We start from the raw sequence: 23892 nt of genomic DNA, 5'->3' as shown, positions 1-23892 counted from the left end.
CCAAATTGTATTCTGCCGGAAGTTTTCGTAATCTACGACTGTGTTATCAGTCAACAGGAAATTCCAAGTCGTGAAAGCTTGATATTATTGTGAAAGCGTTGCCGAGATATTAAGCTACGTCCGCTGCTACTGTTTCACCTGACAAAAGTGAATAAGGCGTGCATAAGAGTACGAGCAAAGCTAAGATACCAAATATCATTGCTGTACCAGCTATTGTTCCAAATCCCGAAGCGCTCTTTGGCCTTGGTTCCACTCAAATCATCTTGAACAATAAGGTCGCCTTCCATCATGGCGCATCCTTAGCATACGACACAGGATCTGCGATTAGCTTTGCTATACGAATACTGTGCCGCGCCCCGTTTTCCTGCATTTGTTCATGTATTGCGAAGCGCGTTTCTCCTTACTAAGCCAGTGATATTTTCCAACGAACGTCTTGTGGTCTTGTCTACGTTTATGCCGAGCCTTCTCATCCTTAAGCGATGCAGCCGATCATTTGATTTTGGCTGGATAAAAAGGCGAAACAACCTTTTGCACTGATGATTAAAAAAAAACGTCATAATAATTAGCATACTAGCGGGGTAATATTGGGTCGATACGAGACCGACAAGTACGCTCACAGCAACGATTGGCCAACCCTTCAGTACAGTCTGTCGCTGGACAATTTTATCATACCAGGCCGACAGCCACGCAACTGACGAGCGCGGCACCAATAAAATCAGCGTGCCGTCTATCGTTTGACCGAACCCCGCGCGATCTGCCGTCGAACCACCAACGTGACAGCCGCAGCGCCTTCGCTTGTATACATCATTATTCGCGCTCGAAATGAGTCAATACATGCCTAAAGACATGCCTAAACGCACAAGCTTGAACAGTCTCAAATCGTGCACAAGTATGAGCCACTGTTGATCCTGTTCATCGAAGGCTATAGGCCTAGCGCCGTCGAGTTCGTGCATTCTCTACCGGAGGACTTGAACTGAAAGGTAAGCAGTTAGGACGAAGGAAGCTGCTTTTATGGGTCAGTTATGGCCTTGGCGATCAGAAATCATGACTAATCTTCACTTCGCACGGCGTGCACACAATAAGCAGCGAACGGCGACACAGCGATGTGCCTACATCAGTACGGCTACGTTCCCGTTAGCAGCTTCCGCCATAACATGGTAATGCACGATGACAAAAAAGAAACCTTTGCGCAATTATTGTGTCATACATTTTGCCCCAAGGTGCAAAACCAACTTGTTCATGCGTCTATCTTAATACCTAGGCACATCTTTTCTCGATTTGTAGCTGCTACGGCAGGCCATCAGTGCGGAAAGCAAGTAGGAGACAAAGGGGAGGAAAGGCAGGGAGGTTAGTCAGTGTAGGTACCGGCTGGCTACCCTGTGCTGGGGAAATGGGTAAAGGGAATAAAAGGAGAAAGAAGAAGAGGAAAAAAAGGAAACCGGAAAATTCACACAGTAACGCAGTACTACGCGCTACAACACCCAAAGACGGTCGTACAATTCGCATGTCCTTAAAAACTTCAGCAAAGCCCTTAAGGCATTGAGTGCCGAAGTCCGTCTGGAGCAGTGTCCTAGAGCTTTTTCCTCTGTGAAGGGGCGATTGTCCAGTCTTTCGAGCGCGGTCACGAGCACTTTTCTTGGCACTTTGTAACGGGACAGTCACAAAGAAGGTGCACAATCGTCTCCTCGCAGCCGCAGGTGTCGCAAGTAGGGCTGTCGGCCATCCCAATGCAGAATGAATAGGAGTTAGTGAATGCCACGCAGAGCCACAAGCCTGTTTCACATGATGCGACTGCAACGACGAAAATCGGTGCTGTCGCACGCGTCGCAATGCGATTTTTAGAGGGCTCATTTCACATGATTGCGATTTTAACAATGCGACTGGTGCGACGCCCAGGGTTGCTTAGTGCCAGGTTTCGTGGCACACGCTGCATAATTCATTTATTGTAGTGAATAAAACGTTTACACTATAATATTATTGACTTCTTTTGATTATAAGCAAATAATATGTACGTTTACTCATTTAAAAACGTTAGTTAAGATTTGTCTTGGGGTGCGCGACGGCGGTTTCTGTAGTTCAGTGCGACATCGCGCACGTAAACAGCTGTTCGTAGGTGGTTCAGCGGTGTGTGTTGCCTTATCTACCTTCTATGACCGTTTTGTTCTGCCTGTGCTACAACAATCTGCAAGATAACCTATCGACAAGTTCATATAGCTACCCTCACCGTATATGCAGTATTCGGAATTCGGCTGCCACGAAGTTGTCGTGTCAGCCCAACAAGATCCTCGCGCTACCCGTGCTCGGCGTCAGCGTCTAGAGAAATGATGCGTGTATATTGCCTGTCATTGCGCATATGTGGTGCCTGCTCCTAGCCATATTCTTACGCCAAACGCAACAAGAAGCACCAACCCGAACGCCCGCGTGTGCCCCTGAACGAAGCCTCAAACGATCTGTGTGATTACGACGTGGAATGAAAATTGTGTTGTGAAATTCAACCTTAGCGCTAGCCTGGTTCGTCCATCGCCGTGCTTGCGCTGCGAATATATATATGGGAGCCCCCTCTCAATATTTCTAAAGGCGCAAAAGCCGACGCATCAAATGTTTCGAGCAGTTACCGCCACTTTTGTAGAAACCTGTACGTTGTAACATAGCATTCTAAAAGACACGCTTCTCGTCCACTTTGTTGTCCCGTGTCTCGCGCTGGTAGTATACTCGGAACTTCTAACAAGAAGACCATATCAATACGCGCTATTCATAATGCAGGATCCTAGGCCCACGGCAGGCGCACTTGCCGTAGAATTTTTCAGCTTTCTGCTCAGCCTCGCACGCCTCTCACGGTTAACCTGTTTTGTGGAAATAAATATTATTATTATATTATTAATGTTATTAGATATTATAGTTTCTTCACTGTAATTTATAGCAATCATCCAGATTTCTTAAGCTAGTCATGCATTTAACCTGTATTAGATCAACATTGTTACGACATGCTTATAGGAGTCATTTCAAACTAGATTGCTCAGCCAGAGAAAGTACAAATGCAAGCCTCAATGTTTATTCCAATTTGGTATTCCTATACATTATATTGTCAGAATTTTATGCCTGCTTGCATTTCCTGCAATTCAATGTTCAGAGCTGGAAAAACTGATTCCTTTTCTTGCTGTCGAATGGCTGCTTCAATGTCGATAGCAAGCTATAATTATTCATTTCGAAAGTGTTAAGCAATGACTATATGTCTAAGCTTATCAGTGCGTTTTTGTTCCACGAACACTTTTAAGTTTTCTCTCTCCCTCTCATTGACAGCCATGGAATGAAACCGTTCACTTTCATATGTATCAGAATGCAAACATTCTGAAATTTGTCCTGAACATTTGTCTGCGTCCTATAGTGTGCATGTTTGTATTAAGTTCTGGGGTTACAATCGCAGTGATCTACACATATTGTTATATTGCAAGAAACAAATTTATTTCACTTTGTTTTCAAATCTACAATGTGGCCATGCAGTAACGACTGCATTAATAAGCAAAAAAGAAAACTGCAGATTCAGTGTACGTGTTGGAATCTATGCGAAGTGAAGTTTTTGTCAAGTGGTCAGTTAAATGCTGTTAAAGTAACTGCGATATATAGCATTTGTCTTATTTTCAACAATCCAACTTGTCATCTTTTGCAAGGTTTGCTTATGCACCGCATAGGTCACAACCTTAATGTCATGTAATCTTTATGCATTACACTGTTCACAAACCATACCGAAACGCAAACGGCAGTTAATGTAGATGCACGCTGCGAGACATCAACACAGTGACGTTTGTTGAGCAAGGAATGGTGCGAGGTGTATGCAGATGAATGAATGACGTGCTTATGTACTTATTTATTTATATACCTCGCAGGCTGCAAGGTTGGAGTATTATGCAAGGGGGAATAAAAAAGTTGTTACAAAAGGAAGAAGGGCACAACATTAAGAAAAAAAACAGCAAAAAAAAGCAGTACCACTACATTGCACCAACTAGCCCAACGTGTTTTACTGGCACATTATACAATACTTAACAAACAATAACAGAAAAAGTTACTGCCCATGCACCCTGTACAGACGGTAAACCAGCGAAGCTGAAATGTGCAGCCCCGGTTTTTATCACTGGGTTAATTCCAATGGCTTATTAAAGTCTTTCTATATTATTGGTTATGTCTGTGTTTCTTAATGAGGTTATGCACATGTTTGGCTTGGGTTTATCACATTGTTTATTTGGAATGCCGCACATTGCACTTTGCAAGATCACCATCTTCGAAAGTGCAATGAGCAGCGGTTCATTGTGCTAATCCAGGTGGTCCGTCGAAGTCTTTCTGAATTAAGTTACGCATTTGTGTTTTGTAATGCGTTAATCATAATGTTTATGACTCAGTTATGCACTGTAGTTACCAGGTGACACACCGGGGCTGCACATTTCATTTAATTAAATACAGGGACACATTTTTGAACCTATAGGGAAGTCTGAGAGAGACTTCTGCACGCGCGCTCTGCTGCTAGAGAGAAATGACGTCACTATCGGTGTAGCCATTGGCCCGCCACACCTTTGCTGCAAGATAATTATGACATCATGATCTTGTCTTAACCCCGTCCCACTCTGTGTCCCTTCCTTGGAATAATGCGTAGATAAATGTTTATGTGTTAAATGCATAAGCAATTTCTATGTCTACCCAACAAGAAATGTCTCCGTCCCTCATGTAAGACGAACAATGGCTCACAACCCCCGAAACAATGGCTCATACCCCTACGCTAGGGTTCTTGTGATCGGACCATGAGTGTTTCGCCTAGGCATATACAGCTTCACTCTAAAAAGAATGAACACCTTTCTGCTAGATACCAAGATAATCTCATGAGGTGTTCTAACAAATGAAAGTTTATTGACCATGCCGAGTAAATGCTGGTCGACAAGCAATAAATCGAATTTACACAAAAAGCAGAAGCAAGATCTGATGCGTGTCCATACAGATCCCAACAGGAAACGCATCCATCTCTGAAAGTGTAACAGCGGCCATGCTGACACAAGATTCTCCCAGTGTATTTGCATCTACAGCATCCATAATTTCTCTAGGCAGCCGATCTCCACAGAATGCTAGCTTCTTCCTCTACAATGCACTCTCCACATCTGAGCGTGCATCGTAGAGGAAGAAGCTAGCATTCTGTGCAGATCGGCTGCCTAGAGAAATTACGGAAGCTGTAGATCTAAAAATGCTGGGTTAATCTTGACATCACGGCCCCCGCTAAAAATGGATGCATTTCCCGTCAGGAAATGCACATGAATTTTTGCTTCTCCTTTTTGTGTATGTTCAGTCTATTGCTTGTCAGCGAGCATTTACTCGGTGTGTACATTAAACTTTTGATTGTTAGATCATCACGGTTTTCTTGTTTGTCCTATGTGTTCTTTGGTGCCATTTGCAGCCAGGCTATTCGTTTTTTTTAGACTGCAGCAAGTCACTTTAATAGCCCTCATGATACCTTATAAAATCTTTTATTTGGCCAATGTAGCAAGAATTTACAGTGTGAAGCAGTAAGAACAGGGTATGCTAACTTCTAATTAAAAGGTTTATTGTGAAAGTGCAGTGATCTATAAAGGTTACCACAAAGTAGTGCAGCAATAAAACCTGATAAAGACTAGTGCTTGATGAAACCAAACATAAAAGCAGGAAAGGGGGAAAATACGTATAGATATACAAGTCCAGGGAAAAAAAACAGTGATCAAGTGTGCAAGTGGCTACCTTCCAGGAAACTCATTTTTTCTCCAATGGCATGGAACTGGAAGAATGTGCTTGCATTGCATAAGCAAACTGTCAGTCTGTCTATTGGAATAACAACAGTGTTTCTTGAAAGGTGCTGGCATGCAGGATTGGCAATTGTAATTATTTTTTCCTGCACTTGAAATTTTTCTCTATTTTCTTTCTGTAGCATATTTATCTATGTTTGGCTGCATCAAGCACCAATTTTTATCTATCCTTCTATGATGTCTTTCTTTTTCTGGGGAAAATTCGGGGAAGGCAGGAGATGGAAATTCAAGACGATGAGCAACATGATAACAAGGTGAAAGTAGGAGCCAACGTTTCCACACGTGGACTTTGAAGAAGACAAGTCCACTTGTCGAAACGTTGGCTCCTGCTTTCACCTTGTTCTCGTTTTGCTCATCGCCCTTTTACAACTCGCCACATTTTTACAAATGAACCTCAGTTGAAAGTTAGTCCTCATCCATATCTAGTGTCATCCTGTTGATACTGCTCCATGCTATGCACTCTTGCAACATTTGTGTGTGTATGTGTGCACACGTGTGGATTTGGATGCGAGATCGGGCCCTTGGGCAGAGGTATCATTCTTCTCCTGTGCAGCCTTATGAATTCATTAACTATACTGCAACAGAAATGCAATGGACAGGAACGAAGTGAACACACAGAGCGCTTCGTTCTTGTGTGTTGTCTATCTGTTGCACTTTAGTTAATAATGAATACACACAAACTCATCTAGTTTTCAGTTATTATGTCATGCTTATAAGCCCGCTTGTGTCCTGGAATAACTGCATGGCTATGTATCCTGTAATTTAATTTCTGGCCATGTGCTGGCAAGTCGCGTGTTAATCTCTTGATTTTCCTGACAATCTTGTGTGATGTGCAGGCCCAGACAGTTTCTGGTGAATCCATGCAGTGTGTTGTGCAGGGTGTAATCTGCATTACAAGTGCTGCTTTGATTGCTTTCCGTTCAGCTTTTCTAGGTGTAGGATGACCTAAAATGGTACTCACTTAATGGGGTTTAGTTTTATGTAGTGTCATACTACTGTTACACTGCTGTTGCCAGATCAGTGTACTATATGTGCCTTATGTTTGCTTGCATCTTCGTGATTAGCAACCTCCTGTGTTTGTTTGGCAGCTGCATATAATCTCCTGGCCTAATTGTTTGTCCCCATATTTCACGGTATGGGCCTGTTGTGTTTCAACTTCACGTACTCCCGAGGTTGCCTTTCTGAAGGGAGGGGTGTTTGCATCTCATATGCTAACTGGCATAGTATCTTGGGACGAGGTTCTGAGCTCTTGAGACAAAGAATTTGTGCTGCAGGCTGCAACTCTACTCTGTCTAGGTGCTTGTTCGTTAGCTCTTTCTCATAGAGGTCTTCAAGCATGGTACAGTTGGAAAGACCTGTTATTACTACCCGATGCCTGTATTCGATGAGTTGTCTTTTTTGTGTGCTGTTGGTAATTCATACCGTACCATACCTTGGACACAAGCACAGCATCTGCGATTTTCTATAGTATCCGCTCGCCCACCCCCGTTATTTCGAGATTATTCTTTTCACCAGGTGTGGAAGTTGCGTCCAGGCATTGCATAATTGTTTCACCCACATGCTGGCTCTGCCGTCATGGGCTTACACTAGCTGAGGATTTGTGGATGTTGACTTGCGGGCATATTTGTCCAGCTATGTGGATCACTATGTGCAATCTGGGGTAGTTCTTGATTCTAGTCTTTCTTTTTTTCCGACGTCGATATGAGCTGACTTATCAGAAAGCGAGAGGCCAGACTAGCCAAGGAAGTCTGCAGTGTTGTCGGGGGCTTGTTGCATCATTTTTGATTTCTGTATAAGATAGCTTTCCCACAGACTGTAATACACCATAGGCTGTAGTGTTTCTTGTAGTATGCCCGTGTTGTTGGTGTGTGTGGGCTAAACGTACCTCCAACTCTCACCTGGAATTTTCTGTCTTTCAGAAAGTTAGTTTAAGTGTTCTACCAGAAATGTTTTTGCACTTCGTTCCTCTTATTAGAGCAGCATGAGGTACTGCTGTTAACCCTTTAATGACGAGACATATAAATACGAGAAAACATGTCTATTGTTCTATCTAAATATGCAAAACACGTCAAGAGTAAGCATAATCAACAAAAAGAAAAAATATTTTGCAGAAATTTTTCAGCAATAGAGGGAAAACCCCAGGCAGGAAACTGGAAGTGGGCTTCACCCCATTGAAGCCACCTAGCTTTATTTTCCATTTGTATAGACAGCTCTTATCATATGTGAACCAGAGGTGCCCATTTCATTTGCTTTACATCAGATGTGCGACACCAATGCAGCTGCATACGTTGCATTGGCCTGTCTCCTCTGAACTTGCTTGCACAAGACAGTGAGTCACGTGCCAAACTTCTTCTTCCTCGTCCAGTGTTCCTGCTCTAAACTAACAAATTGACTACCAACAACGCTTGCTGCTTGTCATTCAGTGTTGGCCGAAGACATTTAGCTAGAAACTTCGTACTCGATACTTAAACTCGACAAGAAAAAAATTCTTTTTTGGTGTGTTGCCTGTAGGCAACACTCGTCAATAAAGGGTTAAAAGCCTCTTCACTCTGTTCATTTTTTCATAAGCGGTATTACACAATGTCCTGCAATAAAGTTTCTGCTGATTATGGCCCACTCATATCTGCCAGAAGGGACAACTCTTGAAAAAGGTTTTCTTTGTGCTATGTGTGCGACGTAGTATGAGCATTCATGCCTTGACATTTATACATCTGTATAACCAGCTTCTTGACAGAGTACATGCTATACCTGATCATGCTTACTTGTGCAGTGCTGTTGAACAATACATATTGATGCAATGAAAATTTACACACTTGAATTATCACGAAAGATGGTTGTTTTACAATTCTGCGCTTTGCTTTCTATTGGTGTTAGATTTTGCATAAGCATGCCCCCCGTGCAATAGCATTTTGAAGTGTAAGGGTTCAATAAAAGGTGATGAACTAAATCTAAGTGCAAGAGCATTTTTTCGCACCTATGACTCCCATCGAAATGCGACTTCCATGGCTGGCAAATCAATCCCTCGCCTTGTGTTAGCAGCAGAATGCTATAGCCACAGTGGCAGGTGAACAAATTGAAGAACAATATTTCTGTCTATAATTTTTTTTCTTGCCTGTATGTAAGTAAAGTTTGGAATAAGTTTGTCATTGCAAAAAAGCCCAGTTTGTGTTCTTTTATTGAATAAACCACATATTGTATATAGTTGAAATGCAGAAATTTGTTCTAAAATCCTAAGGTGATATATGTTCTTGCAAGTAGCATGGTATTTCATTACTTACAAAGATAGTAATCGCAGCGGATATCGTTATATGGGTTTACACACTAATATGTGATCACAAACTTATTAGAAACTTACTAGAAACATGTAAGGCATGAATGTTTCTGCACACTTGATCAGCTGTGAACGTGCAAGAACTGCTTGTACTGGCTGACTTCACTGCACAGTTTAGATTTACTTTTCTTCAGCGTGTCGTTTTATACTGTTTTATCCACACAAGAACAGGGCGTTTGCCTGCTTTTCGCATTGTTGCACGAGTTCTACATAATTGTGCAGGAGGGTACGTTGTCACTGTATTTACTTAATCTACTAGCTGTGCAGTTAGTTACCTTGCAGAGCAAGTGTTCATACAGATGCAGTAAGGATACAAAGTCCGCAACATAGTCAATGTTTATTGGTTTCTGTGCAAGAAAAAAAATTCTCCAGCGAAGAGGTGCAACCAAACGTGCATGTAATATTTTATTCAAGCCACGGATTTAATGGTATCGTAGCAAATTCATTACGATAGCCTACACTTTTGCTCTGTCAGATTTAATAAGAGGCAAGATAAGCTTTCAAGATGCATCGGGAAATTCGTGCTTGAAAACCGACAAGAAAATGCAACTGAACGGTACCGCGTTCAGAGCAACGTTGAAACTTCGGGTACTTTGCTGTCTTGTCATTTGCCCTTGACGAGGTTGAAATAATTCAAGCTGCTCCGTAAGCGCGATTTTTGCATGCTACTCAAAACATTGTAGCGACCTCGTCGTCTGCTGGGGATCGAACACCTCCTAGCACTGACAACTCGCAAAGGCGTACGAAGAAAACGTGAAAATGCACTTCATTTGCTGTGCAGAGTGTCAACAAACGCATAGAAATCGGAGAATGCAATCTGCGGTACAAGTTTTTTATTCTCCCTTCGCGTACGTACCGAATTCGACGATCCACGTCTCCGCGTATTGCACTTGTCGATCGAGACGCCATTTTCGAAAACAAACCAGCGAAATAGCTCCTTTGGCAGCTCTCCGCGCAATTTCGACGGAAAATCGCAGCGATCGGTGCGACGGTGCGACTGTGCGACCAACCGGTTGGTCGCAGCCGAAAATCGGGGGGTCGGCACTGCGACTGCGATTTTCATCGCAAACGACGGAAATCGCACTTCCGGTGCGACGAAAATCGCATCATGTGAAACAGGCAACAGGCGGCACAGAAGTGCTGCTTCCGCTCGTGGTAACCCTGGTGGTAGGCGGAGTTGTAGACGTAGATTCAATCTGTGGAGGCGTGCGTTCGTGAATTCACTGGTGTTCCACAGATTCTGCGTAAGCTCGCGGGCGAGGGAGCGAAGACTTGTGGCTGCATCTGTTCGTGACAGTGGTATTGGCATAACATGGGCACCATCGTGGGCTGATCGGGCGGCGTCATCCGCACAGTGATTTCCCGAAATTCTGCAGTGACCCGGTATCCACTGGTAGATGATGTTGTGCCCCTTGTTGATTGCGTGATGGTGGAGCAGCCGGATGTCTGCGATTAGTTGCTCATTTGGTCCGTTATTGAAAGGGGATATCAGAGACTGGAGAGCTGCCTTCGAGTCACATAAGATGGACCATGAATGTGACGATTTGTGACCGATAAACTCCACAGCAGCACGGATAGCTGCGAGTTCTGCAGCCGTCGATGATGTAATGTGAGGCGTCTTGACCTTGAGGATGACAGACTCTGAAGGAATTACCACTGCTCCAGCTGAACTTTTATAGGAGACAGAACCGTCCGTGTAAACGTGGATGCGTTCTTTGTACTTATGTAGGAATGAAAGCACGGTATGTTTGAGGGCGAAAGATGACATCTCCGTCTTTTTGATACCGGGAATAACAAGAGTAGCCTGGAGTGGATGGAGGCACCACAGCGGTAGAGATGGTCGTGCTGCAGGCGTGAAGTTTGACGGTAAAGCTCCATGTTTGCGGCAATCATCCTGCTAAACGCTGAACGATGTCGAGCGGCAGGAAGGGAGGTGAGATGATGCGATGGAAGTCGGGCGAAGTGCCTGATATACACCCTTAAAGCGTCGACTTGAAGATACGTATTGATGGGGTGGTCATGTGCGATGGCTATTGTAGCTGCCGTGGTTGCACATCTGGGAAGACCAAGGCAAATTCGCAGAGCTTGAGCTTGTACAGACTGGGGGGCACGGAGGTTGGTCTTACCGGTCCTACCCAGTACAGGTAAGCTATAGCGCAGGAGACCGAGAAACAGTGCGTTATAGAGTTGGAGCATCGCACTCACAGACGCACTCCATGACTTTCCCGCAAGAAATCTGAGCACGTGGGTTATCATGACTAATTCCCTTTTTAGGTAGGAGATATGAGGACTCCAGGAAACGTCTCGATCTATTATCACTCCTAGAAAGCGGTGCGTCTTCTAGTAGGCAATCGGCTGTCTATTAATTCTGACAACGTACGGTTTCATTCCTTTGCGCGTGAAAGCGACCATAGAGCACTTCTCGGAAGACACCTCCAGACTTCGCGCTCGAAGATAACCTGATGTTAGTGTGGCCGCTTTTTGAAGTCTGGCGCGCACCTGGGGACGCGTCGCTCCTGATGACCAAATGCATATATCGTCTGCATAGATCGACACATGGACGGATTGCGGAAGGGTATGAACCAGGTCGATGAGCACGAGGTTAAATAGAGTGGGGCTCAAGACTCCGCCTTGTGGTACGCCACGGTAGGTGTTCTGTTGTGATGACGCACAATCTTCTGTTTGCGCAAAGAATGACCTGTTCTTCAAGAAGCTGAATATATAGCGAAAAACAAGGCCGCCTAGGCCGACATCGCCCAAGGCGTCCAGAATGGCTCGATGGGTTACGTTGTCATAAGCGTCTTTAACATCCAGGAACATGGCTGCTGACAGCCTCCTTAGGCTTTTTTCGTGCTGTACAGACGAGACCAGATCTATGACGTTGTCTACAGAAGAACGACCGCGTCGAAAGCCTGCCATAGCGTCACGGCATAACTTGTAGTATTCTAGATACCACTCTAGACGCGTCAGCACCATCCTCTCCATCACCTTTTCTAGACAACTGGCCAGAGCAGTGGGCCGATAAGACGCCACGTCTAGGGGTGATTTACCTGGTTTGAGTAGAGGGACAAGACGGCTGGACTTCCACGCAGCAGGAACCACTCCTTCACGCCATGAATTATTGTACACGTCTAGAAGAGCTAGCCGGGCTGTTTGACCGAGGTTTTCAAGAGCTGCGTATGTCATCCCGTAAGGCCGAGGAGATGAGGAACGTCTGCACGCTGTCAAAACCGCCTGCAACTCCTCCATGGAAAACAGATTGTCCATACGAGAATCCCGCGAGATTGAAACATCACGGGGATCACGTGTAGCTAACGATAGCGGTAGACCAGCAACCTTGAAACAGAAGTCCTCCGCTACGTCGATCTCTCTGCGACCTTGGTAGAGAGCCAGGCATTTGAAGGGGTGGCGTTGTTGCGGTGATGTTCGAAGTCCACGCACCGTTCTCCATATATGATATAGGGGTTTATGCGGATCAAGGGAATCACAGAAGGTTTTCCATCTTAGTGAATGCAGGCAGTTCATCCGACGCTGTATCTTCTTCTGTATGCGTCTCGCCTCCCTTAGGTCGTAGATGCACTTCGTGCGTCTGTACCTTCGTTCTGCGCGACGGCGGATTGCTCGAAGCCGCTCCAATTCGGCTTCAAATTCAGAAAACTTAGGAATAGGCCTAAAAGCTATTGTGGCTTCTTTAGCAGCGGCGTTAATTAGCTTCTCGATGTTGTCAGGTAGACAGTCCTGGATCTCTTGGCAATTCTCCATGAGCAACGTGTATTTAGGCCAGTCAATGTGATGAACAACTCTGGTAGAGTGACACTTGCGTACGCCGTCGATTTTAACATATGTTGGAACGTGGTAACTACCATGCATTTCGTTGTCCGTAAACCATTTCACACTGGCACTCAGGCATCTTTAAACAAAAGTTATGTCCAGGCAGCTGCTGCATGTCAATCCCCGCAGAAAAGTGGGACTGCCATCATTTTGGCAGCAGAGCTCATGGTCCGACGCGAAGGATAGTACACGTCTTCCTCGACAATCCATCTTTAAGCTTCCCCATAGCGCATGATGCGCATTGAAGTCGCCAGTAATAATCCATAATCCCGGTGTCGCTGTTAAAATTGCACTTAGTCTTGCGTTGTCAAATCGACTCGAAAGTGAAATGTAGGCAACTACGAGCGTGATTGCGATGTTCTTGTATTTTATAGTCGAACATTCGTACTGATCCCACTGGGTGTAAAACATACGTGAAATCTTATCTGATATAGACGATGACTTTGCTGCGGTTGCTACATGTGGCAGACATGAAAGCTTCGTATCCTGATAGGTGGATGGCGCTCTCAATGTTTGGTTCACAAATGACGATTATTGGAAATTTGTTCTTAAAAACAAACGGACCAAAGTCCGAAATGTGGGATTGAATGCCTCTGACGTTCCATTGGAAGATAGACGCTTCCTTGACCTCTTTAAGGAACGAGTGAAGAGGAGCAGCCATGGTGCTTCTCAAGTCCGGGCAGTACCGGATTCAGGGCATCCAGTATTTGATGTGCGCCTCGAGCCGCCGGAGTGTGTATGGCGGTCAGTAGTACTCGTAGCGTGTTCATAAGGGCCCTTATCACAGTGACAACTTGTATGTCGTCGTCTTGCTTGCTGCCAGAAGGTGAAGCATGATTCATTGAGCGTGTTACATCTTGTCGATCCGCTCGTGGATGTAGCCGTGGCAATGGCGGCCACTCCTCGCATGAGGCAATGATATTGGAGACTTTCTGCTTAGGATCCTCATTGCTACTATTGCTAGTTTTATGTGGAAGCTTGTGGACTGTCAGGGGACGCGGTGCATCCTTACCAGTATCAGTGGGTTTCCTAAAGCTCCGGCGACGTGAAACTCGACGTCGCACCTTAGCGGCAGCCTCCCTGTACGAGGAACCATCCCTGACCATTTGCCTCAAGTCTTTCGCCTCATTTTTCACATGTGCGCAATTCTTTGAAGTTGTATCGTGACAGCCTTGACAATTGGCGCACTTTTGGTTTTCTGCACGACATGCATCGGAGCTGTGCGACCCAGAGCATCGTGAGCACACGGCAGCATTTGTGCAAACCGCACTAACGTGCCCTATCCTTTGACACTTCCTGCACTGATGCGGCTTTGGCACAAAAGGCCGTACTATGTGTCGGAAGTTACCGACATTGACGTGTGACGGTAGGCAGTCTCCTTTGAAAGTTAACTTCACACACTGGGAGTTTCCCGGGCGACGGGTTTGCAATATGGCAATTCCCTCTGTCGCCGGCTTGATGAGTATATGCAGGTCAGCATCGCTTATGGAATTATCGACGTCATACACAACGCCGGCCGTAGAGTCATGATCGTCTCGTATATACCAGCGTACGCTGATGCTATGCAGCACCTTAAGGTGGCTCGGAATGTCTAGCGCGCTGCGGTCTGTGACATGTATAGCGAAGATGTTCTTACGAGCGTTGATCCTTACATTTTTGACCTGAGCCGGAACAAGTGCCTCGAGCGACACAGATGTGGCTTGGCAGTTGATCCGGTTTGGATTGTCGCTAGCAGCAACAGGTGCAAATAAAATTGTTAGGTCTGATGTCTTTCGCGTCGGGATAATAGTTGCTTTACTTGTGGAAGGAGATGTCCTGACGAGTCTTCTCTTTGCTTTGTGCTTCGCTACGGGCACGAAGTCGCCGTAGTTAAGGGAGCGGCGTCTCCCTCAAAGTAGCTTCAAATTCGCAGAGACAAAAAGGCAGCGTTCCACACAGGACCTGCATAGTAGAGAATATTCCATAGAAGTTCATACGTCTGGAACATGGCGGATTATGCAGTGTAGCCAGCGCCACCTAATTGCGCGACGGACGTGACGCAAATTTCGCCGCTGGTTTCAACATCCTCATTATAACGGGAAACTTGGGCGTGCTCTTGGTGGCGGGAAAATGCATTTTTGTTCTTGTGGAAAGACTGGGTGGGGGTGACACGTACGGCATGTGAGAGACGCTATTACACAGTGAACGGCTTCGACTCAGCAACGATCATATTTTCCACATTTTAATTCAAAGCGTTCTTAAAACAACCAACACAACAAAGAAAGTAGGTATATATTGCGAAACTGACAAAAGACTCAGATTCCAAGCAGCCTACTACTTGTGGGACCCATTCACATGTGGCTTTAGCATATTCGGGACATATTTTAAACAATTGAATCCTAATTTTGCCGACCTCGGGGATCACGTTGCCGGATTTGGTGACGATTCTGATTTTTTCGTTTTCGCGTTGTCTGGTCTTGCCTCTGCTGTTTTTGGTAGGTGGGAGTATGAGAAGCTCCGATTTGCTCGGCGAACGTCTCAGTCAGGTGCCTTCCAGCTGGTCTTCTATTGCGTCGACGGCAGCTTGCAGCACACCCTCGATGTGGGCGTCGCTGCCACCGGTCACCCATAGCGTGATATCGTCCGCGTAGATGGTGTGCCTGAATTCTTCGATGTGCCCGAGCTTCTCGGCCACTCCGATCATTACCAGGTTGAACAGCATAGGCGAAATGACCGATCCCTGCGGTGTGCCGGTGCTCCCGAGCTTCTTCTCTTGAGTCTGTAGATCGCCTGCTCGTCGCTCGACGGTCCTGTCCGTGAGGAAGTCCTTGATATAGTTGTAGGATTTTTCGCCCATGTTGAGCTTGGAGACTTGGGACAGAATCGCCGAGTGTTTCACCTTATCGAAGGCGCTCTGCAGGTCGAGCCCTAGGATTGCTTTGTTGTCGCGGGTGCTGCCGCCATCATCAATGATTTGGTATTTGAGCTGCAGCATCGCGTCCTGCGTGCTGAGGTGCTGTCTGAAGCCGATCAAAGTGGCCAGGTACAGCCCTTCCCGTTCCATGTAGTCTTGCCACCTCTTGAGCAGGACGTGCTCCAACACCTTGCCCACGCAGGACGTGAGCGAGATGGGCCGGAGGCTATCCGTGTCCGGCGGCTTCCCCGGCTTGGGGATCAGGATGGTCTTGGCTGTCTTCCACAGCTTTGGCAGCGCGCCCGCTCTCCAGCACTTGTTGTAGTATTTTGCGAGCTTTTCAATCGAGCCATCATCGAGGTTCTTGAGAGCCTTGTTCGTGACGAGGTCCGGGCCGGCTGCCGACCGGCTGTTGAGGTCGTGCAGGGCCGCGCGTACCTCCTCGACGTTGATGTCACGATCGAGCTTCGCGTTAGGCAGGCCGCTGTACGGCGCGTGCTGTTCGGTAGGTGTAGTCGGCAGGTATTGGTCGTTAATGCGCCTGGTGACTTCGTCGACGCCGTGTGCTGAGACTGCCTGATGTATGAGCCTGGCGAGTCTGTCCCTTTGGTGTGACTTGGTCTTGGTTTCGTCGAGCAAGTGCCGCAGCAGGTTCCACGTCTTCCCGCTGTGCATCTGCCCGTCTGCCGCGTTACAGATCTCGTTCCACTGTTGCGTGCAGAGAGCGCGGCAGTGATCCTCGATCGCTCGGTTCAGCTCCGCCACCTTTTTTCTCAGTCTGCGGTTAAGACGTTGTTTCTTCCAGCGATTGAGTATTGACTGTTTGGCTTCGATGAGATGCGCAAGCCGGCTGTCTACTTTGTCGATCTCCGCGCCCGTTTCAATCTCTTTAGTCGCGTCGCGTACGCTCTTGGTGATTTCGGCCGTCCACGAGTCGATGTCTTTGATCTCGTCGTCACCGTCGCTCTTCTGGCTTCTGGCGTCTCGAAATGCATCCCAGTCTATCCATCTGTGTGTTTTGATGCTGGTGTCGTTGTGTTCCGGTATGCCGATTTCAACGATGGTGTGGTCGCTACCTAGGTCGGTCCCCGTGTTTCTCCGGGTGATCGCGCCCCGGATGTCGTTCTTGACGAACGTGAGGTCTGGAGTGGTGTCCCGGGACACGGAGTTACCAATTCTCGTCGGATGTATCGGGTCCGTGATGAGGGTGAAGTCGAGTTCCGTGGCGTCTTGGTACAGGTCGCGGCCCTTTGCTGTGTACTTGTTGTAGCCCCAGGCAGGGTTCATCGCATTGAAGTCTCCGCACGCGATCAACGTGTTGCGGCCCGCTGCGGTGCTGGCTCTGTGCAGTAATGTCTTGAATCTCTGTTTAATCTGCGATGGGTTGCTGTAGACGTTGAGCAGAAATATGCTTCCTTTTCTCTTCTTGCCCGGGATGATTTCGGTGAGTGTGTGCTCGATCTTGATATTGCTGTGCAGCTCGTATTCGACGAACGTGAGTCCCTTCCTGACCAGGGTGCACAGGCCTCTGCCGTCGGGCGGTCGCTTGTGCACTCTGTAGCCGGGGAGGGACGGTGCGTCGGTTAGTGTTTCTTGTAGCAGTATAACGTCTGGTTTGCGCGCGGCATGTACGATGTGCTGTTGGATGACTGCCTTCTTCCTTGCGAAGCCACGACAGTTCCACTGCCACGCCGTTACACTTGCTGCTGCTGGTGTTGCGTTGGCGGCCATGATTGCGTTGGCGTGTACGGGGCTCCCTGGTTGGGTGGATGTTGCGCGAAGAGGGGCGCAAACGTCGGGTGGCTTACCATCGGCTGTAGGGTCCTTTCGATGTATGCGAATCTGTTCGTGTTCTCGGCTTGGTAGGTCTCCATTGTTTGTTTCAGTGCTGTCACTGCTGCGATGTTTGTCGTGATTAGCTGTTCGAGTTTGCTGAATGTCGCTTCGAATTTCGCTTCGAGGCTGTCGATGCGATCGTTTCCCGTTTGCGTGCGCGTGGCCTCGATGGCTCACTTCTTCGGTGCCGGTTCCTCTATGGCTTTCTCCTGGATGTTCGTTGTCGTTTCCTCGGTCTTGCTTGTGCTTGGCGTGGGTCTCTGTAGAGGCTCGTTCTTGCATAGCAGCAACTGACGGATCTCGGCGATCTCTTTCGTGAGGTTGTTGATGGTCGCTCGCAACGCCACGTTTCCTTGTCTCAGGAGCTCATTTTCCTCCCGGACCTTATTCATATCTTCTTTCTTCGTGGTTTCGGTGATTTTCTGCGCGTTCCTTATGTTTCCTTTCGCTGCGTCGACCCAGCTCACTCGCTCACATGATGGTGACGTTTTCCTGCTGAGGCTTCTCTTGCAGCAACTGCTGTCTCTGGATTTGGGTGCGCGGTTTTCCGAAGGGGTCCTTGACTTTCGCGCAGCTGGCGGCTTGTCGAGTGGCGGGAAATCACTCTCCGACAGCAGCTGGCGTTCGGCCTGTCGGCGCTCCCATTGACGCTTGCGCACTACGTAAGGGATCTTGTATTTCCCCTTGCACGTTCGGTCTCCGGTCGGGTGTTCGTCTCCGCACAACTTACATTTTGGGGTACCAGCGATGGTCTTCTGTAGGGTTGTCGAGTCCGCAGGCCAGGCACGTCTTGATTGTGGGGGTCGGGCAGATGTCGTTGCGGTATCCCATTCGGCCGCACTGCTGGCAGACGTCGATCTGTTTCTTGTAGAGGCGGCACGGTATTAGGGTGACTCCGTATCGGACGAAGTTCGGTACCTTGGGTCCCTGGAACACCACAATCGCAGTGGTCGCGCTTCCAATACTTTTTGCGGCCACTGCTAGCGGGTTCCTCTCGTTGACGATGTTTCTATCTAGCTCTTCGGCGCTCGCGTCGATGGGGATGCTTCTGATGACGCCCTTCACGGTGTCGTGAGGTGCCGTGCGATATGCGCTGACCTCGTAGGGTTTGCCTTGAATAGATATTTCCTGGATTTTAGCGTACCTTGCCGCGTTGTCTTCGTTCGGTGTACTTACGACCATGATGTTCTGTTGTGTGTTGGGACAGATGGTGTCCGCGGTGCTTTCCTCGCTCGTGATCTTGGCCGCAACGAGTATGGCCGCAGCGACGGTGGTGGTGCCGGTCTTGACAATGTCCAGCCCCCCTCTGGGTCTGAAAGCTATCTTGGTTTCTTCTAGTGACATGGCTGGCATGCGTGCTGCATTGATGGCCGAGGCTCTGACGTTCTTGTAGAATTTTGACCTCGTGCTTGTTTGACTCTCACCGGGTCCGTCGGGCTTGCCGCTGGCGGGGGTCCGCTGGCACAGCCTCGACATGCGTTCCCCCGCGAGCGTCCACCCGGCGTCGCTGTGGTATTCCTCGCGTGATATCTGTTCCCTGAACTTGAACGCACATGGGATTGTCCACGATCAATGTTGTTTCAGAGGGCGCCTCCACCTCGGAGCTGACAAGCGGCAGCCGCCGGGATGTACGGCAGGCCGCTGTCGGTGCGACGGTGTTGTTGGGCCTAGTGTCCGCGGAACACGCCTAAGCCCAGCAATCCTCCGCACGGTGGCAGTAGAAGCAGTCACGAAATGTGGCAAAGAAAAACGCACCTCTAGGGTCAGCTGGTATCGGTCGATGCCGCTCGCCTTCACGGACACATTGGTGCAAGCAAAACTTTGGTTCGAGGTAATTAGCACGACGACGAAGAAGAAGCGCTCGTCCCTAGTCAGAGATCGGCTCCGTGATTGCTAGCCAATTACGCAGCGGCAGATGAAAGACGTCGAGAGCAAAGCGCAGGAGGAAAGCGGAGGAAGCCACCTTTAAGCACTACCAGGTGGCACTCACGTCCCTGAAAAAAAGGAAGAAGCATGTGCTTGCTGCGGTAAAGCTAGGGAAACGATCGCACATGTTGTATTAGAATGGGAAGATATCAGCCCAGCGTTCGTTTAGGAATCACGGGCCTCCGTGAAGCCCTTAGTTTCAGCAGGAGCAGGGGGAGAGTAAACATGTCCGCAGTAGAGATCAGTAAGAAGCGAATGGAAGATTGCTGGAAGTAGGGAAATGACAATCAACAAAGGCGGACAGAAACAAAGTTCACATTAGAGGCTCAGAAACTTTGATTATGGGAATTCGTCGTGTTTTGTTTTTTTAATATAGGTAACACATTAGGCAATAAAATAACTAGAGCTGGGTGGCGCAACCCACCACCCCGTTCCAAAGGGGACGCTCATAACATCCATCCATCCGAGGCACCGGCGGCGCCGGCCATCCACGGGAAAGAAAAAAAAAGAACCAGAAAGCTCACCTTTGCGCACAGCGTTCGACGCCAGCGTGTTCCGGTAACAATTATGGTTGCATAAGATGCAGTTACCGGGAAGTAACAAGTGCGTGGCCGGTCTATTGGGCCTATTATCCCCGAGAACGAACTATAGGGGCGCTGCTAGCGCCGCTCGCGTGACGTCCAGTCATGGACTCGCGCCTGTCGTCTGCTACAGTTCGGGCGGCGTCCGGGCGCCTTCTGCGGTGTTTTCGTTTGTTCGCCCTCGTTCTCTCTGCTTGTATACTTGTGGCGGTCGTCTCAAGTATACTTTTACGACGTCTTCATTCGTGAAAATTTAATCAAATAGCTTATTTCTTAGACGACAATGCAGCTCTCAACGGCAACGCTACAGTGCCAGCCGAAGGAGCGAAGACCAGGCCATTGCGGTTTTCCATGCGTGGATCGACAACCGCAGAAACATAGCATGTAATAATCCAGTTATGATGCCTTGCCTACCGCGGTGCAACATGTCACAAACGCTGGCTATATATGAACTCTACCACAGTTACCTTGATTTTAATCCGGTAAAACAGGTTTGCTCACGACGAGTAGTTCATAGTGTAATATCGAATTTTCGCATTTCTTCACAGAAACGCTCGGCAGTAACACGAGGACTTAACACTGCAGTTTAGATCCTACAAGCACCACTTGCTTCTTTAACTGCTTCTCATAATTAGGCGGTTCTGCACGTGTTTAATTTAAGTGGCGGTAATTTCAAGTAAAGCTAATGAAGACTTACAGCTTTCTGCAGAATAAGAAAAAGTAATGTACCAATATACCGTTTCCCGTGTTACACGTTCAACTCACTTGAGAAATTTACTTGTGCTTGAGGAATATACATGACGAATCTGTTTGGCGAACTGACACAGGCTGCTCGGCCCAAATTTGTTAGTGAAATATGTCTTTTGGATCGTATGGCTTGTTGTGCCATCACCACAAGCCCGGATTCCGAATCTGCAAGATGCAGAATCTATCCTGCGAGCGCCCTAATTCTCCCTTCACAAGTCAAGATGCTGAGCCGTCAGGCAGCGGGCGGGAGAAGCCTCGGCGAGCCGCAAGTTTGGACGTGTCAGCGTGTGCCAGACAGCCCGGCGCCGCACCTCCCTTTCCCGAGGTCACCGCGCGCGCGAACTTTGAACCGGGTGGCCAGCGCGGTCGCTGGTTGGACCCCTCGGACGACCGTCGTGTGCTGACTTTGTATTGGGCCGTTTGAGTGACAATGGTTCTCGGGGATTATAAAGCGGCGAGGAGGCCGCCTCGAAAACAGGATCCGCCGACCCACCGTGAGAGAGTGTCGCTCCCGACTGGGGTGAGATGTGTCACGCGTTTTCGCCGGACGTCGTCGTGCGAGAACAGTCGCGTTTGTTGTGAGCACTCGGCCCCAGTGCCGACCCGTTCATGTCCTGTATGATAACCTGTATATAATGTATAAAGTCCCTTTTGTTATTCTCATCGACGCCAGGCTCGGAGTCTTCGCTACCAACGCTCTGTCACGAAACGGGTGACGAGCGCTACGGGACCACAAAGCCGTAATCGTGGTGCAGCGGTACAAGTTCGTAACACTGGTGGCACCGGTTGGGTGTCGTAACACTGGATGGCAGCTACGGGATTGACCGGCATCAGCTACCTCGGCGCGGTGAGTGCCTGAAGTTTACCTCAAACACCAGACTTTCTCTGACACAGGTTATAGTAGCTTAGGGAAGGATTTGGTGTTGCATTGTGATAACCTTGTGTGTTTCAAGCCTAGTAAGAGTGTTTTGAAAACCAGGGGATGCTGAGGGGGTAAAACGGGGCAGTGTGTGAAATACTTGCATATGTCTCACTAGTAGTGTTATAGTAGCGTACGGCAGGTATTTTCAAAAAGGGTAAACAGCAGGAGGACAGTGTGAACGATGGAGAAGTACAAGGTGAAGGAACTTCTCGAAATTTGTGAGGAGTTGGGCATTGAGTTGGGCTCAACCAAAAGAAAGAATGCGATCCTTGAGGTCATGAGGACCGGGGACGTAACGGCTGAGGAAGCCGCTGAGGCCTGGGCGGGTATCAATGAACGTCGGGAAAGGGAGGAGAAGGAACGTTGCGAGCAGGAGAGGAAGGAAAATGAACGACGGGAAAAGGAGGAAAGGAGAGAACAGGAACGTCGCGAAGAGGAAAAGGAGGAAAGGAGAGAACAGCAACGTCGCGAGGAGGAAAGGAGAGAACAGCAACGTCGCGAGGAGGAAAAGGAGGAAAGGAGAGAGATTCGTGAGCACGAGCTTAAAATGAAAGAGTTGGAGACCCGAAATAGCTCGCCAGCGCCTAGTCTCACTTCTAATGTTCCAAGAATACGCGATCAACTTCCACCCTTTGTCGTCGGAGAGGATATGGCCAAATACCTCGTGAAATTTGAGCACGTGTGCGAACGGAATAGCATTGAGCGATCCCTTTGGGCACAGAATCTGTTAGCCTTGCTTCCTGGGGAGGCATCAGACGTAATAACTTGCTTATCGAAAGAGGCGTTCGAGAGCTACAGTGATGTGAAGGAAGCGCTACTGCGGAAGTACAAATTGTCGCCCGAAGCTTTCCGGCAGAGGTTCCGGTATGCAAAAAAGGGCAAGGAGTCGAATGTTGACTTCGCGTTTCGTCTAAAAGCCGACCTGGTGGAATGGCTGAAGGGCGAAGAGGTTTACGACGACCGCGACAAAATTGTCGAATGCATCGCGTTGGAGCAGTTCTACCGTTGCATTGATGAGGATGTCCGGCTCTGGCTGCAAGATAGGCTAAAGGAGGTTAAGCTAAACAAGGCAGCAGAGTTAGCGGAAGAGTATTACACCCGCCGCAGCTTACACAGCAAGGCAGTGCGTGTAGAAAAAGCAGATAGAAGAGATGGGTTTTACGGGAAGCCCGACGAACGGAAGGGAATCACGCGTCGCGAGTTTCGGGACGACGAGTCCCTTCCCAAAGAAACTGTAAGGGAAGGACAGAATGCATCTCAGAATGATGACGATGGTCCGAAACAGCGAAACGAAATGACGCGTTCTTTTGAAAAACGGAAACCGTTAACCTGCTACAATTGCAAAAAGCAAGGGCACATCGCTGCAAGCTGCCCAGAGAGAATTGCTTTTGCAACGATACAGGAAACTCACAAAAACATACGTCTATTGGAGCCCTATGTGCAGGAAATTAAGGTAAACGGCAAGAAGTGCCGAGCACTGCGGGACTCTGCAGCAACTATGGACGTTGTTCACCCGTCTTTCGTCTCCTCGAGTGATTTTACTGGAGAGTGCGTTAGGATACGGCAAGTGGCCGAGAAGGAGAGTGTCTGTTTACCGATCGCAACGGTTATCATTGAAGGAGAGTTTGGGAAACTTAACACCGAAGCCGCTGTGTCAGCCGCCCTCCCGGAGCAATTTTCCTACCTCTTCTCAAATAGCTCGGAGCAGCTGCTGAGGGATCAGGGCAAATCATTCTTTGCCGACGTGGCGTACATGGCCCCCACGCGATCCAAAGCGCGCCCGCTGTCGAGGGAACTTGACTTAGCGTCGGTGAGCGAAAGGCGGTGCGGCACACGGACCGATCACGGTAACTTGAGTGGCGAGCAGTCACGGGAGAGGCAGAGCTCGGAGGCTGGCCTAGACGAGCGGGTCCTGGAAGTGAGTGGGAGTGACGCGTGCAGTGCTAGCCGCGATATAGACTCGACGCCGCAATTAGGCGACGCGGGCTCCACACTCGCTCCGGTTTCCG

The 23892-nt window shown here is 48.2% G+C and overlaps 1 protein-coding gene and 1 pseudogene across 1 annotated transcript in view; both read right to left on the bottom strand.

The window, feature by feature from the left end:
• Positions 1 to 23892, bottom strand: part of LOC139051622 (uncharacterized) — a 290263-nt gene that overhangs the window by 27901 nt on the left and 238470 nt on the right. The window lies entirely within an intron of this gene.
• On the bottom strand, positions 17881 to 19262 carry LOC139051673 (uncharacterized; annotated as a pseudogene).

The sequence above is a fragment of the Dermacentor albipictus genome, unplaced genomic scaffold (genome assembly GCF_038994185.2).
Source record: "Dermacentor albipictus isolate Rhodes 1998 colony unplaced genomic scaffold, USDA_Dalb.pri_finalv2 scaffold_13, whole genome shotgun sequence".
NCBI lineage: Eukaryota > Metazoa > Arthropoda > Arachnida > Ixodida > Ixodidae > Dermacentor > Dermacentor albipictus.
This window is presented reverse-complemented; position numbering and strand designations above follow the sequence as displayed.